Source organism: Mixophyes fleayi, chromosome 1 (assembly GCF_038048845.1).
Source record: "Mixophyes fleayi isolate aMixFle1 chromosome 1, aMixFle1.hap1, whole genome shotgun sequence".
NCBI classification, from domain to species: domain Eukaryota; kingdom Metazoa; phylum Chordata; class Amphibia; order Anura; family Limnodynastidae; genus Mixophyes; species Mixophyes fleayi.
This window is the reverse complement of record NC_134402.1, coordinates 29391616-29411322: the sequence shown is the minus strand read 5'-3', so window position 1 is coordinate 29411322 and position 19707 is coordinate 29391616.

The window sequence follows — 19707 nt, the reverse complement described above, 5'->3', positions numbered from 1 at the left end:
TAGGCGTAGGTGTAGAAAAACATTATCCTATTTCTACACAACCTAATAAACACACTTTAATACATGATAATGACGTGTACAAATAGACTAATGGGGTCAGATACCCAAGAGAGAATAATGTCTTATTACCAAAAGCGAAAATTAAATTTAAAAAAAATTAAGTATAACACCTCCAGATCCGTTGTTAATGCCTCTAAAAACTAAATGGGTACCGGCTTTCCTGCAGCAGTCCATGTGGAAATGACAATTAAGCAATGTGACTAGACGGCTGCTAATTAATTTAATCAATTGATCTAATGTAGCCGCCATGCTAATGAATGAAGTATTATCAGCTGAAGGTCAATCTTCAAGCAGCCAATGAGAAGCAGCTAGATAATGTCGCTGAGAGTTATCATTATAATTGTGTAATGCACCAACCCTCCAGCACTTGGGGCTAGATTTACTAAGCTGCGGGTTTGAAAAAGTGGGGATGTTGCCTATAGCAACCAATCAGATTGTAGCTGTCATTTTGTAGAAGGTACTAAATAAAAGAAAGCTAGAATCTGATTGGTTGCTATAGGCAACATCCCCACTTTTTCAAACCCGCAGCTTAGTAAATCTAGCCCTTGGTCTATGTTTGCCCCCCCCCCCATTCCCCGTATGACTGTAAGGAGTGGTAAGTCGAAGATATGCAAAAACTTGATACAGATATACACGAGCACTTTGATGCGCACATTTACAATATTAAAATGCTTATTTTGCGCAAAAAAAAAAAGACATACCACCTGCCCTGAATGAGCCGTTTAGTGTGTATCCATTAAAGCTATTGCTAGCCCCTTTAACTGCACCTTTTAAATTATGCATATTATCACAAACAGATGCATTTATCCCAATATAACTCATGCTGAAAAGTTTAGAAACCTATTTAGAAACACTTTCTCATACACTGACAGTAGAAAATATTGCTGCATGATTTAGGGCTGATTCCTATATCCTCTGAAGCAGACTTTCTATTTCCAGATGAAATCTTTCTCTGAACTAAATGGGATATTTAATCTAAAACACCTCAATAGCTGTCCCCAGGAATGCCAAAAAATATACATAAATAAAAAAAAAGACATTGCAAAGTAATTCTAAAATATTATTAATAGAATATGAAAATACATTTTACAAATATGAGTTGTGCATTGATGAATCTTGGGGTTTGTTTTTTTTTGTTTTTGGATAAAACATGACTAAATTACAATAATATACCATTTGTCATTCAAACCCCCAAAAATAAACTATATAAATATATATAATTTGCCTTTCACAAAAGATAAAGGATCTGGAGCTATGTTGGTTTAAGAGGTGACTGGACACCAACTCTCCATCCCTCTCTCTCTCTATCTCCTTGTCTCTTTCTCCCTCTATCAGCCTCTCTCTCTCTTTCTCCTTACTTCTATCTCCATCTCTTTCTCACTCCCTCCCTATCTATCTCTTTCTCTCTCTCTATCACTTCCTCCCTCACTCTCTCTATATCACTTCCTCCCTCTCTCTCAGTCTCTATATCACTTCCTCCCTCTCTCTCTCTCTCTATCACTTCCTCCCTCACTCTCTCTATATCACTTCCTCCCTCTCTCTCTCTCTATCACTTCCTCCCTTTCTCTCTCTCTATCACTTCCTCCCTCTCTCTCTCTATATATCACTTCCTCCCTCTCTCTCTCTCTCTCTCTATCACTTCCTCCCTCACTCTCTCTATATCACTTCCTCCCTCTCTCTCTCTCTCTCGCTCTCTCTATCACTTCCTCCCTCTCTCTCTCTCTATCACTTCCTCCCTCTCTCTCTCTCTCTATATCACTTCCTTCCTCTCTCTCTGTCTCTATATCACTTCCTCCCTCTCTCTCTCTCTCTATCACTTCCTCCCTCACTCTCTCTATATCACTTCCTCCCTCTCTCTCTCTCTATCACTTCCTCCCTCTCTCTCTCTATCACTTCCTCCCTCTCTCTCTCTATATCACTTCCTTCCTCTCTCTCAGTCTCTATATCACTTCCTCCCTCTCTCTCTCTCTCTATCACTTCCTCCCTCACTCTCTCTCTATATCACTTCCTCCCTCTCTCTCTCTCTCTCTCTATCACTTCCTCCCTCTCTCTCTCTCTCTATCACTTCCTGCCTCTCTCTCTCTCTATCACTTCCTCCCTCTCTCTCTCTATATCACTTCCTTCCTCTCTCTCTGTCTCTATATCACTTCCTCCCTCTCTCTCTCTCTCTCTCTCTCTCTCACTTCCTCCCTCTCTCTCTCTCTCTATCACTTCCTCCCTCACTCTCTCTATATATCACTTCCTCCCTCTCTCTCTCTCTCTATATCACTTCCTCCCTCACTCTCTCTCTATCACTTCCTCCCTCTCTCTCTATATCACTTCCTCCCTCTCTCTCTATCACTTCCTCCCTCACTCTCTCTATATCACTTCCTCCCTCTCTCTCTCTCTATCACTTCCTCCCTCACTCTTTCTACATCACTTCCTCCCTCTCTCTCTGTCCCTATATCACTTCCTCCCTCTCTCTCTCTCTCTCTCTCTCTCTATCACTTCCACCCTCACTCTTTCTATATCACTTCCTCCCTCTCTCTCTGTCCCTATATCACTTCCTCCCTCTCTCTCTCTCTCTCTCTATCACTTCCTCCCTCAGTCTTTCTATATCACTTCCTCCCTCTCTCTCTGTCCCTATATCATTTCCTCCCTCTTCTCTGACTCTATATCACTTCCTCCCTCTCTCTCTCTCTATCACTTCCTTCCTCACTCTTTCTATATCACTTCCTCCCTCTCTCTCTATCACTTCCTCCCTCACTTTTTCTATATCACTTCCTCCCTCTCTCTCTGTCCCTATATCACTTCCTCCCTCTCTCTCTGTCTCTATATCACTTCCTCCCTCTCCCTCTCTATCACTTCCTCCCTCACTCTCTCTATATCACTTACTCCGTCTCTCTCTGTGTCTATATCACTTCCTCTCTCTCTCTCTGTCTGTCTCTATATCACTTCCTCCCTCTCCCTCTCTCTCTAGCACTTCCTCCCTCACTCTCTCTATATCACTTCCTCCCTCTCTCTCTGTCTCTATATCACTTCCACCTACTCCCTCTCTATCACTTTCTCCCTCTCTCGATCTCTTTCTCTCTCCCTCTCTCTTTCCCTCTCTTGATCTCTGTCTCCATTCCTCTCTATCTCCCTGTCTCTTTCTCCCTCTATCTCCCTCTCTCTCTCTTCCTTTCTTTATCGCCATTTTATTCTCTTTCTCCCTTCATCGCTCTCTCACTCTCTCTCTCTATCACTTCATCCCTCTCTCTCTCTATCTCCCTCCCTGTCTCTCCCGCTCTGTCTCTACTTACTCCCTTTCTTTTTCATTCCCTCTCTATCTCCCTCTCTCTTTCTCTCTACCTCTTGTTCTCCCTCCTTCTCTCCCTCTCTATTTCCGTCTCTCTATCTCTACTTACTCCCTTTACTTTCTTATTCCCTTTCTATCTCTCTATCTCTCTTTCTCCCTCGCTCTTTAGATATTTCTCACTTTCTCTCTCACACTCTCTCTCTATCTCCCTCTCATGCCTATTTATTAAAAACAGGAGATAGGAATTATTTATATCACAGCGATAGAAAACTTGCTTTCACCATTATTTATTAAAAAAAAATATCACTGCGGTGAAACCATCCAGGAGCATTAAGGCTTACCTCATCACTTGGTCTGCCAGAGAAATTAGCAGGTGTGACCCAGCTGCCGGTTCACTGAAGTCCTGAGCTTGAGTTTACATTTAAAGTTGTTGGTAAAAAAAATTAAAAATGTTTGAAAATAGAACGAAAAAATATACTTTACAACCATTAATCTTTTCATTGTTGAAGGACTGCGGCGGTATTGCTGCAATAGTTGTTAAATAGGCTTCTCCATGCTGGCGATAGCAGTGCTGTCACCGGTGGTTACCCTTTCATAGATTAAGGAGAAGCCTTACCTCTGGCAAAAACACCTGTGTTGCCGGAGTTAGAGATTTTCTCTGTTTAATAAATAGGCCCGCCTATCTCTCTCTATTTCTAGCTCTCTATCTCTTTCTCTCTCTGTCTCCTCATGTTCCTCTTTCTCTCCCTTCCTCTGTCTAGCTCTCCCTCACACTTTATCTCTCGGCTTCTCACTCTCTATTTCTCTCCTTCCCGTTATGCTATCTCCTCTCTTTCTCTCTCCGTCTCTTCTTCACTCACTGTTTCTCTTTCTTATTCTCTTTCTGTCTCTCTGTTCATCTCTTTTTCTTTCACTCTTTCCTCTTTCATTCTCTATTATCTCTCTTAGTCTCTAGCTATTTATCTTTCTTTCTTTCTCTCTCTCCTAATCTCTTTTTCACCCTCACTGTATTTGTCTCCCTCTCTCTCTCCCATCTGAAGGTGAAATATCTGGCACTGTGAAGGGTTATGCCACATTCTGACTTTAGCTCCCTTCTGACAGAAGACTGCACTTCAGTAATTACCCCCTACCTTGTGCATTTTCCCCGTGTGCAGCAATTTAGGATTAAACTTGTGTAACAGGATGGACCTCCTATGCCACCCTGTCTGTTGTGTTGCTGTGGACCGGCTGGGCTTGCCTCGCCACTGCCCCCTTTCTTTCTCCCAAATGCGCCCTCTAACCTCAATAGGAGGGGCTTTTGATGCTGCCACCACTAGGCTCCTTAGCGGCACCTAGAACTGCATACTTCTGGGCAACTCTCGCTGATAGCGTACCCCCTTGCTGGTACACCTGGGCTGGTATCCCTGACCTCTTGCCTTCAGATCAGTGTTGCTGTGGATGGTTCCCAGTGGCCTTTCACACTGGCCAGAGCTGTAGGGTAGCGGGCATAGCGTTGGTACTAGATGCTGGATCCTAACCTCAGAACAGCCAGATAACGGATAAGATTTGGTCTAATCTGTGGTCGTTGGAATTACAGCAGGTAAGTAGAAGTAGAAGAAAAAACATTGGAAGGTCTTGTTAGGAGATGAGAAATTGAAACAGATACTGCCTGAAAAGCCCAAATTTGTCTACACTAAGGCCGACAACCTCAAGAAACAGTTAGTCTGTAGTATTATACCTCCAACAATTACTTCTCTAAAAGGTACCTGGTTAGGTGAAAGAGAAAAGGGCTTTTATTACTGCAACAGGTACCATGCCTGTAAAATCAGAGGCAACCATAGCACCAAACCCATCACCTCCTATGTCTGTCATTCAACCAAGAAGGAATTCACTGTCAAAAGCAGAATTACTTGCGACACATCAGGGTTAATCTACCTACTGCAATGCCCATGCGGGCTACAATATGTAGGGAGAACAATTAGAAAACTCCATATCAGAGTGGCCGAGCACCAAAGAAATATAAGAAATGGGCTTGAGACCCATAGTGTGTCCGAACACTTCCGTAGTCACCATACCCAGAATCCTTCCCAACTCCATTTCATGGGTATTAAAAAAGTGGACAGACCCTGGAGGGGAGGATTACATTAGACTACTTTCACAAGAAGAATCGCGATTCATTTTCAACCTTAATAATTTAGCTCCACGAGGTCTAAATATAGACTTTGAGCTTAACCAATTCCTGTAATCTTTGCTTTATTCATGATTTATGTTCTTTGAGAACAAGTGTCTATGCTCTTTATTCCATACCTATTTACATCTAAGTTTTATTTCTGTTTTCCCGTTATAATTGGGTAATTATTGGCTGTATCCCCTTCTGAAGAAATACAATACATTGACTTAACCTTTTATAATTGGTGCCTGGACATGTCAATCATTAACAGGACCAATCTGGGGCTGGCAATTATAACCAACCACCTCGCGGACCTCCGCCAAAATCTCATTTAAGTAGCAGCTTTTTATTCCCCTGTTGATATCCCTGAAGAAGCTCCGGCGAAACGCGTTGGGTACTGATTCTGCAAACTCTCCTCTACATTGCTCCATGCTCTGACTAGAGCTAATAGAGGATTGTATGCTACAAACACCACTAACGCATGCGCATGGGCACAAGATCGGAAGCCGCGGCCACGACTTCCTGATTCCAGCGAACATCCAGATGCGAGAGGAGCGGCGTGGCAAATATCGGGGAAGCGTCTTCACTTATCTGGGGTAAGTCCCTAGCCTTCTAACCACCCGGCCACAGACAGCGCCTGCACTGGATTGTTTCATTTACCGTTCAGTTTGTTCAGCCGGCAACCACCGGGAAAGATAAAGGTTTACCCACCAGGGGTAGTGTGTTAGCCTATGTTTATCTGGCATTGTTACACCACCAGTTTGCTTGGACTGTTTTCCAAACCGTTTGGGGAAAGAAAGCTTCACTACCCCCGAGTTCTCTATCATAATGACTCAGGTCTACTATCAATAGGATGGAACTCTCTGTCCGTTAGGAATTTATACATTGACATTTATTGGATACTTTCTCCAATACTCTGCATATTTGGATGAATTGTCCTTGGCCATGTTTTATCTGAAATGTCTTATTCCATCAGGAATTACACTGTTATTTTGTTTTACTATTATATTAGATGTGTTTTTACTGTTTTCATTTGACTTATGACACATCCTGCAAGGTTGCAACCTATGTTTGATACATATGATTTATGTGGTCTGATGTTTGTAAACCTGTATCAAATAAATGCAAGAGACATATATCTTGCCCATATCTTTTCACTATCTATACCTCTACACTCTGTGTGCGCCAAGGGGACCTCATTTCTGTTCATAAACTATTCAATCAAGGGTTGGGACTACCCCTTCATTATTGGCCCCCCCAGGCAGCCTTACTCTAATACACTTCAAGGGAGCGCTAACCACCCCATCTTCTAAGGATAACAGGTAAAGACTCCCTGCTGTGCTTTCAGGCTAAAAAGACGCGTTGGCCACTTCACACGAAAATAATTAATTGGCATGAGGCTTCCTTTAGAAAAGTTACGAAACCAAATGATGACATACTGTCTCAGGAGTTACAAATCAAATTTCCCCCAATATTTGCTTATTGTATCAGAAATCAGTACAATACTGATACAGAAATATAAAACATTCTAAAAAACCAGTACATTTGCAATCATATAAATTGGCGCCTGCACCGCTAATTAATAAATAATAATAAATTTCTACAATAAATTAAGTCTACGTGATCCAGCCACAGCTTGATTATAAGAAACAGAGATAAAACGCATCTAAGTTAACTGTAACCATCACAAATCTGGAAAAAATCTCTGGAGAGCACAAGAAAAAAAAAACAAAAAAGTAAAGCAGCATTCAAGGCATAATAGATGGTACATGTACGTCTCTTGTGACAATAAAGCAACAGAGTGAACTTATAATAGTTCCAGGACTTTTAATTTGTGACTAATTTGCTGTACAATGAGGTTGCTGCTCTCTAATTGTGATTGCCATTTTAATTTTACTCATGGCTGTGCAACTAACAATGTATGGTCTGGTAATTAAAATTAATTGTACTTTTACCTGCATATTTCTAATAGGCTGCAGAATTTTGTCTCAGAGCTTGACGGTTTCACTCTCTGAAAGATGCTGAACACATTTAAGCGAGTTCATTTATGCCAGACTGAGTAGTCCCCATATAAAACTGCCTTTTACCCATTTGTATATTAACGCTACATTCATCTTGCAAATATTTTGTTTTTTAGGTATGCTCGACTAGGGACAGAGCACTGATTGTCCTCTTTATTGAAAGCAGACGCATGAAATGGGTGGGTTTAGAACACATGTAGCCAATCAGAGCATTAGAACGTTAAACGTAATACAAAGTATTGCACAGGGCATCCGCGAGTAGTTTGAAGTGGGAGGAGCTAGGTCAACATGTCAACGGGGTATGCTCGCTACATGCACACTTTAAGTGCTCTTATTTGACCACGGAAAATCTTCACAAAAAAAAAGAGAACTTCCTTAAATGACACAGAGCCATAACCATGTCATGTTACCTGTCATTATTCTATTATTTAATCTGTTTTCTAAATGTTGCCAGCTGTTTGAAGGCAGCACGGTTTATGAAATTGAATCAGATCATTACACCAACTACACTGTTGGTGTGACTACACAAACGATATTCCCAATTCCCAGAATGTCATTTCAACATCTTTCAGGGACCTTTGCTGCAAATGAAATGCTAGCCTGTTTCTTAGTACTGAACGCTGAGATACCATCTGTCCGTTCTCCTGCACTCTAAGGTCACCGCACAGATTGTTGAGTATTCATGTATTCCTAATGACTCACACCCCTTTGCATTTAGGATTTGTATTGTAATTACTTGTTATCCTATATGAGCTATTAAGAAGGCAGGCACTGATTTATTTTATTTCTTTCACGCTAGACGTTAATGTATTTGCTTATTAACACTATATATAGATAACAATCATTAGATAATATTAAAAAATGCTTGCAGTCCATTTATTTTTCTCCATCCTACAAAATGGGGGCTAAGTGTATTTTTTATTTTAAATGGAAATGGAAAAAAGTTTGCTTTTCCGCTTGAATAGAGAATTATTTTGGTATAGATTTAGTTGACGTTGAACCTGATGTGTCCAGAGGGGTATATTTACTAAACTGCGGGTTTGAAAAAGTGTAGATGTTGCCTATAGCAACCAATCAGATTCTAGTTATCATTTATTTAGTATATTCTACAAAATGACAGCTGGAATCTGATTGGTTGCTATAGGCAATGTCTCCTCTTTTTCAAACCTGCAGTTTAGTAAATATATACACCCAGGTGGTTTGTTTTATTAAGAGCTTTTGTAGCAATGGCAAATGCATTGACAGACAACCACATCTTGTTCCTATATCGTTATTTATGAAAAGAGGCATAATGCAATGAGAGATATGGAAAAGTTATCAGAAGGCGCAAACGTATATTCCCTGTGTTCACAAATAGAGCTCCTTTAAGAAATGTAGAATGATGTTTAGGAAGTAAAAGCTCGATATAATTTCAGTTTTGTACCTATTTTAAGTTTACAGCAAGAGGCTCTGCACACAGATCAACATAGATGTCTGAAAATATAGTTGGCATGGAGAAATATTCTGTGGAACGCCTCTAGAGGTAATTTTAATTAAATAATGTCTTTATTTAAAGAGAATATAAAATGAGCACCCTTCAACCATAGGTATTTTAAATAATGAATGGGTTCATGTTCTAAGTTTTATGCCGCCCAATCCCCTTCCTGCTGTAGAAATATGGCACTTGCGCAGATGTTGCTGGATATCTTCTGCAGGGCCGCCGAGAGGGGGGGGGAGCGGGTACTAATTACCCGGGCCCGGCATGTCAGGGGGCCCGGCCCGGGCCCTTGCGCTGCTGATTTTTTTTTAATTTTTTAATTTTTTTTTTCCAAACGTTTTTTTTCCTTTCCTTTTTTTTTTTTTGGCGGGGGGAAAACGAGGGGGGCACAGAGGGGTTAAAAAACGGGGGGGGGGGGGGGCAGCATGACAGAGGGGTTAAAAAATGAGGGGGAGCACAAGGGTTAAAAAACGGGGGGGCAGCATGACAGAGGGGTTAAAAAATGAGGGGGCACAAAGGGGTTAAAAAACGGGGGGGCAGCATGACAGAGGGGTTAAAAAATAAGGGGGAGCACAGAGGGGTTAAAAAATGGGAAAGCAGCATGTCAGAGGGGTTAAAAATTGAGGGGGGAGCACAGAGGGGTTAAAAAACGGGAAAGCAGCATGTCAGAGGGGTTAAAAAATGAGAGGGGCACAGATGGGTTAAAAAATGGGAAAGCAGCATGTCAGAGGGGTTAAAAATTGAGGGGGGAGCACAGAGGGGTTAAAAAATGGGAAAGCAGCATGACAGAGGGGGTGAAAAAATGAGAGGGGCACAGATGGGTTAAAAAACGGGGCAGTATGGCACAGTGGGGTTAATAAACAGGGGTCAGCATGGCACAGTGGGGTTAAAAAATGGTGGGCAGCATGACACAGTGGGGTTACAAAGGGGGGGGGGAGGCATGGCACAGTGGGATTGAAAAAAGGGGGGGAGCAGCATAGTATAGTCTGATGAAGGGGAGCCAGATGAAGGGGGCAAAAACAGCATGGAGGGCACAGTGTGATCATAAGGCATGGCGATGATGAAGGGGCACATTATTGTAATATTGGAGCTGGAGGAAGGCCTAATTATTAATCGTGGGTGCTATTGATTTAACGCTGGGGCTGGCTGTAATTTTCTAAATGTAGCCATTTTTTTTTCAAAATAGGTCCTTCAACATTTCTGGATCCGGACAAGCCACAACTAAAGAAAGCAGCAGCCACAGGTGGAGAAAGTGAGAAGAACAGGTAGGAGAGAGCAGCACAGTGTGTGAAATGTTGTGATTCTAGTAGGGACAATACCAATTTTTGGTGAATGTTGTGTCCAATGTAAGGTGTAGGCCAAGACTGAACTGTTTGTGTACACACTGCATTGTTTGTATACTACCCTGTGGTGGTAGATGTCCTGAAAGTCAGGAGTGCTTAAACATATGTGACGCTCCGGCGAATTGAGAGCCTAGTGGTTTTTATGTTAGCCACGCCCCAATGGCACGCTTGCCACGCCCCCAAATGCATGACCGCACCTCCCAAAATTTTTGCACTGCCGTTTGGCTAGCCACGCCCCTGAATATATGACCATATACCTAATCTTTTTTGCGCCGCCGTAAGGCGGCGCAAAAAAATTTTGGGGCTTACTTCACTATGAGGGGGGCCCCATGAATTTGTTGTACCCGGGCCCTGAATTCTTCTTGGCAGCCCTGATCTTCTGTGCAGTCCCCTGATTACCCCCAAGAAGGGACTCTGGTTTGAGTCTCCTTACCCTCTCTGTCGACATCGCCAGAAAAATGGCAGATGCTGTCACTGCTGTGGGCCCCGGCTGGACAACCCGGGACCCCCTTGACCTATGGGGGCGTCTCCTCAACACTCTTCACCCATTGTAGATTCGCCACTGCCTTCAAAGCAGGACTGCAGTTTTGCATGTTACCCATATATATGTCTTCACTCTCTATAAGAATAAATAACATTAACCGATACACAACAACTTTCACACACATATCCCATATAAGGGGCATTCTGTTTTTTAATAATTATATGCAATTTGTCACAATGAGATATTTAACTGTCACGCATTCAAAGACTAGTGGGGAAAAATGGCAGAAAACTAACTTTATTGTTTAACATGGAAGTCACTAATGTTTAGCTAGAATTTTACCAGCTTGATCGTAAGGTGACAAAAGTCATCTTAACAGTGGGCATAACAGAATAATTGTGTTTTTCTTTTTAATCTTACAATAAAATGTTTGTTTTTTTCTTCTTCCTTTAATTAAGAGAAAATGGTGATGTTGAGCATTGTCATTCTTTGTCCAGTTTTGGGATTGCCAGATTTGCAAATAAATTCTGAATTTGACTGCAAAATAGTTATTTTTAACACCATTTTTAAAATCATAAATAAAACTGTAGTCCCACCAGCAGAGAGCTCACCACAAACTCACCGCAAGCTCACCTTGAAAATTCAACCTCAAGTAAAACAATATAGTTTGACAAATGTTAAATGAAATGTTCATGTTGGGAAGGTTTTGTACAACTATTGTCCTTATGATTTATAGAGGGTGGGTGACTGCACCCTAAGTTCTCAGGCATGAATATGCAGGGCCATCTTAACATCATTATGGGCCCCCGGGCAAAGCCGTGCACCGGGGCCCCTATATATATATATATATATATATATATATATATATATATATATATATATATATATATATATTATATATAGATAGATAGATAGATAGATAGATAGATAGATGTACTTGCTCAGTGACCCTTGAAGGTTTTTTTTGCAGGTTTTTTTCTTTTGTAGGATTATTTATTCTAATTAAGAGCCCTGCCTATGGGGCCCCCTTGCCCGTGGGGCCCCCGGGCACCTGCCCATCGTGCCCAATGGAAAAGATGGCCCTGTGAATATGTTAATACTGTATTCCCAAACCCATCCACCAGCAAAAGAAAAGAAAAATCCAGATTAAAAACAATGAAGTTTCTGCACACTAGAGAGGAGCTAATGATCAAAACCAGGAGTAGCAGGGGATCCCCTTCTCCAGCAGCCAGTCACAATCGCCCAGCATGGGAAAACAATTGGGATTGGCTGCCATTTGGACTACAATGGATCAAGAAGAAGAAAAGATTGTATTGTATGTCTAATAAAGTATTTAACAAGGCTTAGGGAGTATTTTATGCAATTCATGCAGAGGTGCTCAACCCCAGTACTCAAGAGCTACCAACAAGTATGTTTTTGGGATTTCTCCCTGTAGAAACAGGTGAGATAACTAATGATACAGTAACTCACCTGTACATGATTAAGAAATCCTGAAAACATGATCTGTCTGTAGCTCTTGAAGACTGAGCTTGAGCAGATCTGAATTAAGGTATATTTTAATATTGGGCATGTGGCCTTTTGAGCTCCTGTCCACTATACTGGGCTCAATGGACTGGCAAAGTTGTCACTCCAGACACACCAATCTTGATAATTGCCGTGGCCCCCACAGCCAATCGGATCAGTCTGAGCACCGGTTCCTCTCAGCGCAGGTCTGGTAGCCTCTGGGAGGAGTGGCGTGCTGTTTATTGGTAGTGGGACAACATGCTCATGGTGTTCTTGTTATAGTGGAAACCAAGCCATGTAGCCTTTCTGGCAATATATTACTTAACAGCGTCCCACCTAATCTAGTGGGTTCTCCAATGACTGCTGCTGTCATGGGAGGTCTAACTCCTTACTTTGTTGTTGTCCATTGCCTCTATGAAAAAGCATGCAAAAAGGATTATGAAGGAGATATACTATATATATATGTAAATTTTAAGGGTATGTGTAACCTAGAGGTCTATTGTTTCTACACTAGGTGTTATGAATAAAGCATAGAGGATCTATACCACTGGCCTAATTACCTCTTACACCAGTGAGACCACACAAAGACCATATAATGAACCTCTCAGTAGGAATCATATATTTGTGTTTAAGCATTTATATTAGTTACAAGTAGGTGAAAAACCTAAATTCCATGTTAAGTTACATTTGAAATTGTATATAAATAGTCCTGCCTGCCTCCACTGTAGGGAAGGGAAAAGGTTGAAAATGAGACCTCCCAATTGAATTGATAAAAAATGAAATCTCTAACGCACAAGTAGATAGGTTAGAAAAAAATACATGCAGACTTTTTATATTTTTTCTTCCAACATTCCAACAAAAATAAATAATGATAACAATAATCATCCAAATGGAATAATATTACCGAGATGACAATCTTCGGAGGTATAAGCATTTTTTCCTCTTTTTGTTCCCTCAGTTAAAAGCAGTATTTCTTTCCTTTCCGAAAGAGCAAAACTGACAAGAATTGACTGCGGTGGTTTGTAAACGACATGGAAACATTTTGTAATTTAGAGGAAATTTGAGAAAACAATCCATTCCCCTCCCTATTATCTCACCTTCCTATAAGCTTAGCTGACTGCTCCAAGATCAGCATGCAGCATTCTCTTCGCCAGCCTTCTGCAGAAATTAGCTGACACTTTCACTGTAGATAACGGAGAGCTGTAGAATTAAGACTTGAGAAAGCATTAATCTTTCCTAAATTAAAATCTGTACCACAGTGTTTAAGATTGAGGCCACCATGGTTCAGTACTGTTTGACCGCCAATTTTGATAAAAGTGTTTTAAGAGAGGTGAGACACAGATAAATTGCCCACAGCGGCAAAACAGCAGAGAGGGTAAGTGTTTAGTATATTGTCTCCAATCATACACACTGTGGTGTCAGACAAATGCTTACATAAAATGCAAAGCAGTAGTAAAAATGCATTGTAATTTATTTATCAGATGTGATACAGATAGCTCTCTGTAGACGATACATTGCTGGGAGCATTTATGGAGGAAAAGATAACAATGAAATATAATTTAATATATGTACATTTAGAAAAATAAATAGAAAATAAAATATAATTACATACCAAATTAGAATAATTTAATAACCTATAAAAAAAATAATTCTGTATCACCAGCATACACCATAGAGTATTACAGATATGTCTTACAAAGGATTACAAAAAAAATAGATTGGACTGCATAAATACAGTCTTCAATTAATACATTGGAGGGGGAGTTGTGTGAAATTGCTGAAAATGATTTTATTGCATTCATTTTCGGGTAAGATTTATTTTTAATTTTAAAGATACTCAATTTTTACAAGTTAAGGGATACAAGAACAAACAGTGAATGACAAAGTAATAAGGCATAATGTTGTGAAAAAGGCAGATTTTTATGACAATCTCATTGAAGTCATTTCAGTGTAGTGTTTAAATGGATACTTACATTTATTGGTTGAAAATTACATAATAAACTGAAAAAAAATTTAAACAGCTTACAGTAACCACTAACCAATAACAGTTTTTATATTCATTATAATAAATTTAATAATATTTCTCATTTTTACATACTAAAATATTTAATTTTCGACTTATGCTTATTTAATTTTCATCCGCTCCGTGTTTTTAAAATCCAATGGGAACATATTGGAATGCAAATTATATTTAGTATAGTGTTATATCATATCATATCTTTTGCATGTATTATATACTCTGTGACAACTCAGTATTTAATTGCTACAATCTTACTTTGCAGAAATTTGTTTACATTTCAAATTCAAGTATAAAATAAACCGATTTTTTTTTTTTTTTTAAATAGTGTTTTGCATATTTAACTAAAAATTATGTTTATCCATATCTTATGTTTAGTACAATATGTCATGACTTCTTCATTTTTTTGTCTAATATCTTTAAATCTAAATGATAAAATAACAACAATTGCTTTTGTTAGGGTTAAGTTTATGATGATAAATTAAAACAAACTTCGGGTTTTATGATTTAGTGCCATTTTTAAGCTTTTTATTGGCACTTTGAAAAAATAAGCATACAGCCGCTTTCTTCAATATAAATTACCTAAAATATGATCCTTCCAGCCTTTAGTTTATTTCTCAAAATAGACCTGCAATGCCCAATAAATTGAATGTACTGACTAAGGTTTTAGAGCCTAAAATAGCCATATGAGGTTTATGATGGAAAACACAGATTTAATAGGGTTAGGTAATAATCATTTTAAGGTCAAGTGCTTTAAAATTAGATATAGATTATAAAGTTGTAAATGATAAAAAAATAAAAATAAAAAGAAAGGGTTCGAGAAGATGAACAGAGCTAGCTCCTTTTCAGGGCAATTATAAAGAGAGAACACACACACATTATGTACTAATACAGAGCATTTATCAGAAAAGCTGCCTTTATTATAAGATTTTATGCCTTGACAATCACCCTTTTCCCTGGCTGTAATCTGGCAGGTTTGGATCAATATAGGATGTAGTGAGCATTGTATTGGAAGGCTCCCTGATTTCTTTGCAGAAGTGAGGTCTTGTACTCAACCGTTGCACATTGGTAAAGTATAATATGGGGTGATTGCCACTGTATCTCAGGACCAAGTGCCTGATTCATTAAGGAACTTAAATTAAGAAGTTTCTTATTTAAGTCTCCTGGACAAAACCATGTTACAATGCAAGGGGTGAAAATTAGTTTTCTGTTTTGCACATAAGTTAAATACTGACTGTTTTTTCATGTAGCACACAAATACTTGATATCTTATTCGTACACTGAAATTTAAAGTTGATATTTGTGTCCTACATGAAAAAACAGTCAGTATTTAACTTATGTGCAAAACAGAAAACTAATTTTCACCCCTTGCATTGTAACATGGTTTTGTCCAGGAGACTTAAATAAGAAAATTCTTAATTTAAGTTCCTTAATGAATGCCCCAAGACTTTAGGAGATTCCAAGTCCTCCATATTTAATCTTGTAACGTGAACTTGGTGTGATAATTCATAGCATATTCCAATGGAATTGTGGACATTATGTTGTTTACTTTGCAAAATCCTTAATTTTCTACTCATTTTCTGTGGTTTAAATGCAATAACATGATTAATTTAAAGGCAAAATGAATGTTAAAAATACATTATTAGTCTATGAATGTATGTTATTATTAATTTGCATACTATTTCCCAATTGATTTTCATACCTGGGCTGCAAACGAGACTAAACATCAAGAATCTCTGCCCTAAGGTTTCCAGGACACAGCTCAGCTAAAATTTCGAAAACAGTGTCAATGATTTTCTGAGAGACGACGGTCAAGACGGTCATGTGGTTCCATGCAAATTTCTGCTATGAGGTCCCAAAATGTCTTATTATGCCCCTGCATAACATAGTAAATAAATTATAAATATAAATTATAATATAGGAGAACACTAGTACAAGCGATCATTGCAAAAGTCTGCAGAACTCTGGAGAGGGTGAATTATTGCTTTAAAAATTAAGAGAATTAATAAAGAAACAATGAGGTTGACAGGTTTGGAAACAACAACTGAAACAAATCCATTTGCAACACCCCATTCTAGCTGCATATAAAGCAATATCTCTGCAATGTGAACTGAAAGAGACATAACAGGACATTACTGTTCATAAAGTATTTTACTTTCCCCCTGTTGTTATACTGATCTCCCTGGAAACAGGTCATTCCCCAATAGGAGATGCATAGCAGTTATAGTCACTTAAGCAAAAATAAATAAAGTAAATATTAAGGAATACAATGTTTAATTACTAAAATGAGTGACAAACCTCTGCCGCACTTTTCATTTGTGAAGTTTCTCATTGCACTATGTACACCGTCAGTTTGACTGTATTCAAAGGTTGTCCAGTTATTTTTGGGGAAGGCATTGTGGAGAATCATTTCATCAGTTTAAGGTAGAAAAAACATTTCATCAGTTTAATTTAGTAGTTTGAGCCTTGTTGAAAAAAATCTTCTAAATCTCCCCTTAGTTAGTAAAGACAATACCCAAAACACCCATGGTTCAGGAACTGCTCACCACCTCCAGTGCTGTTAACAGTCGTTTCACAAAGTATTAATGCTTAAAAACATATTAGAGGCCAAATTTAACAGCTGTCAATGCAGCTAATAGACTTGTCAGAGCAGACATCCAATCAGCTGCATTGACAACCTTCCAGCTCAGCCTGCGTGCTCTCTAACTTCTCTACCGGTGCAATTAAGGATGACCAGCTTACACTGAACCCCCCGCGATTGTACTAGTTGGGGGAGGGCGGTTTATTGATATCATGTATTATTTTTAAAGAGTTCTCCTTTAAGACATCAAAACATTCATTTAAACTTCCATATATTTTACTGGATCATTTCCACACCTGTGATTCAAACAGAAACTGTGTTAATCTGTAAATTGTAGGCTATACCTTCTGCGGACAAATGACACCTATTGAAGAGGCATAGCAAGCTGTCATGTTGCAGCAACAAGTCAACATTGCAAGCTATATTACCTGATCATAACCTTGCCCTCAATGATTTTAATTTAAAAATTAGCCTGCTATAACAAATTTCATGGAAACCTTCCTAACACCAGTGGTATCAGTCAAGGAGAATTTGCAGTAGACAACATTTCTTTCATCATTTTGATATTTAATGGGTCTAAAGAACGTCTTTGATATTATAATCTGCACCACGGAGTTAACAAACAACCGATTGTGTCATTTAGATGTGTGCTACATTTCATCCCTGCACTGCGACGTACCTATGAAAATAACCATAAACAGTCAGCAAACATTCGCAGTACTAACAGTTATAAAAAAAAGTAATTGTGCATGGAATGACAATTTACAGCGCAATTGTAAAATGGGACGAGGAGCTGGAAATTAAAGACACACAAGTGGAAATAAAATACTGATAAGAGAGAGTCTCATTTCTTTCATAGTGCAAAATGTTGGATGCATTTGATCTCCGAACATTTGTCTTTGTGTTATTTGCAGACCATTTGGCTAAAAAATACCATTCTTCTTTACAGCTTGATGTAGTATAATTATATAACAAACACAGGCCGGGTTGGCTTCACATGTAGATAGAAGCTTCAGAAAGGTTTATGTGTTGCTCAGTTCCATAACTCTATTATAGCTAAGGCTGAAGGACATCCACAAGATTAAGCAGGTGAAGAGACAAAGAGTAAAACACAAATGATTGGGATAGTCAAGACGCATATGTTTGTTTATAGCAATTTTTGTTCCCAATCTTCCTCGCTGCGCTCAATATTCTATCAGGTTTCACGTAAGGAAGAGCTTTGTATGAAAGAACAGCATCCTGGATAACACAAGGTTCTGCGGCCGGTGGAAGGTACACGTGTGTATATAAATTAAGTAGCTCTTATGCCAAACATCACAGCGAGGAGGTCAGCGCCAAAGAGGAAAATGTCAGCACAGCATGCAAACGCAATGCAAATACATTACTTCTCTGAATAAGCAGCATTTGGGTAAGAATGAGTGTGAGGTGGTTCTTGCTGAATCTGGGGCCGTGACTGGCTCCGGATGTAGTTCAGATTCTCCGCCATATATATATATATATATTGTAACAAAAGGAGGCATTTAGCTGGCAATATGCAGAGAAAGCAGGGAAGTAGAGTAAAACATTGGCACAGTTATGTACCTAGGTGGAGATTAAACCAGGTAAAAACATATGTGTAGTTTAAAATTGGTTTACTTACATGATTTAAAAGCTGCTTCCTCTCAGCAAACAGACAGGGTGGGTCTGATAGTCTAAACAGAGCCAGGGATGGGCGTTTCCTTTTTAAAGAGAAGGTGGGTGTGTCACCTGTCCATCAAGCTAGGCCTGTGGGAGGAGCAGGGCTGCCAAGAAGAATTCAGGGCCCGGGTACAACAAATTCATGGGGCCCCCCTCATAGTGAAGTAAGCCCCAAAAATTTTTTGCGCCGCAAAAAAGATTAGGTATATGGTCATATATTCAGGGGCGTGGCTAGCCAAACGGCAGTGCAAAAATTTTGGGAGGTGCGGTCATGCATTTGGGGGCGTGGCAAGCGTGCCATTGGGGCGTGGCTAACATAAAAACCACTAGGCTCTCAATTCGCCGGAGCGTCACATATGTTTAAGCACTCCTGACTTTCAGGACATCTACCACCACAGGGTAGTATACAAACAATGCAGTGTGTACACAAACAGTTCAGTCTTGGCCTACACCTTACATTGGACACAACATTCACCAAAAATTGGTATTGTCCCTACTAGAATCACAACATTTCACACACTGTGCTGCTCTCTCCTACCTGTTCTTCTCACTTTCTCCACCTGTGGCTGCTGCTTTCTTTAGTTGTGGCTTGTCCGGATCCAGAAATGTTGAAGGACCTATTTTGAAAAAAAAATGGCTACATTTAGAAAATTACAGCCAGCCCCAGCGTTAAATCAATAGCACCCACGATTAATAATTAGGCCTTCCTCCAGCTCCAATATTACAATAATGTGCCCCTTCATCATCGCCATGCCTTATGATCACACTGTGCCCTCCATGCTGTTTTTGCCCCCTTCATCTGGCTCCCCTTCATCAGACTATACTATGCTGCTCCCCCCCTTTTTCAATCCCACTGTGCCATGCCTCCCCCCCCCCTTTGTAACCCCACTGTGTCATGCTGCCCACCATTTTTTAACCCCACTGTGCCATGCTGACCCCTGTTTATTAACCCCACTGTGCCATACTGCCCCGTTTTTTAACCCATCTGTGCCCCTCTCATTTTTTCACCCCCTCTGTCATGCTGCTTTCCCATTTTTTAACCCCTCTGTGCTCCCCCCTCAATTTTTAACCCCTCTGACATGCTGCTTTCCCATTTTTTAACCCATCTGTGCCCCTCT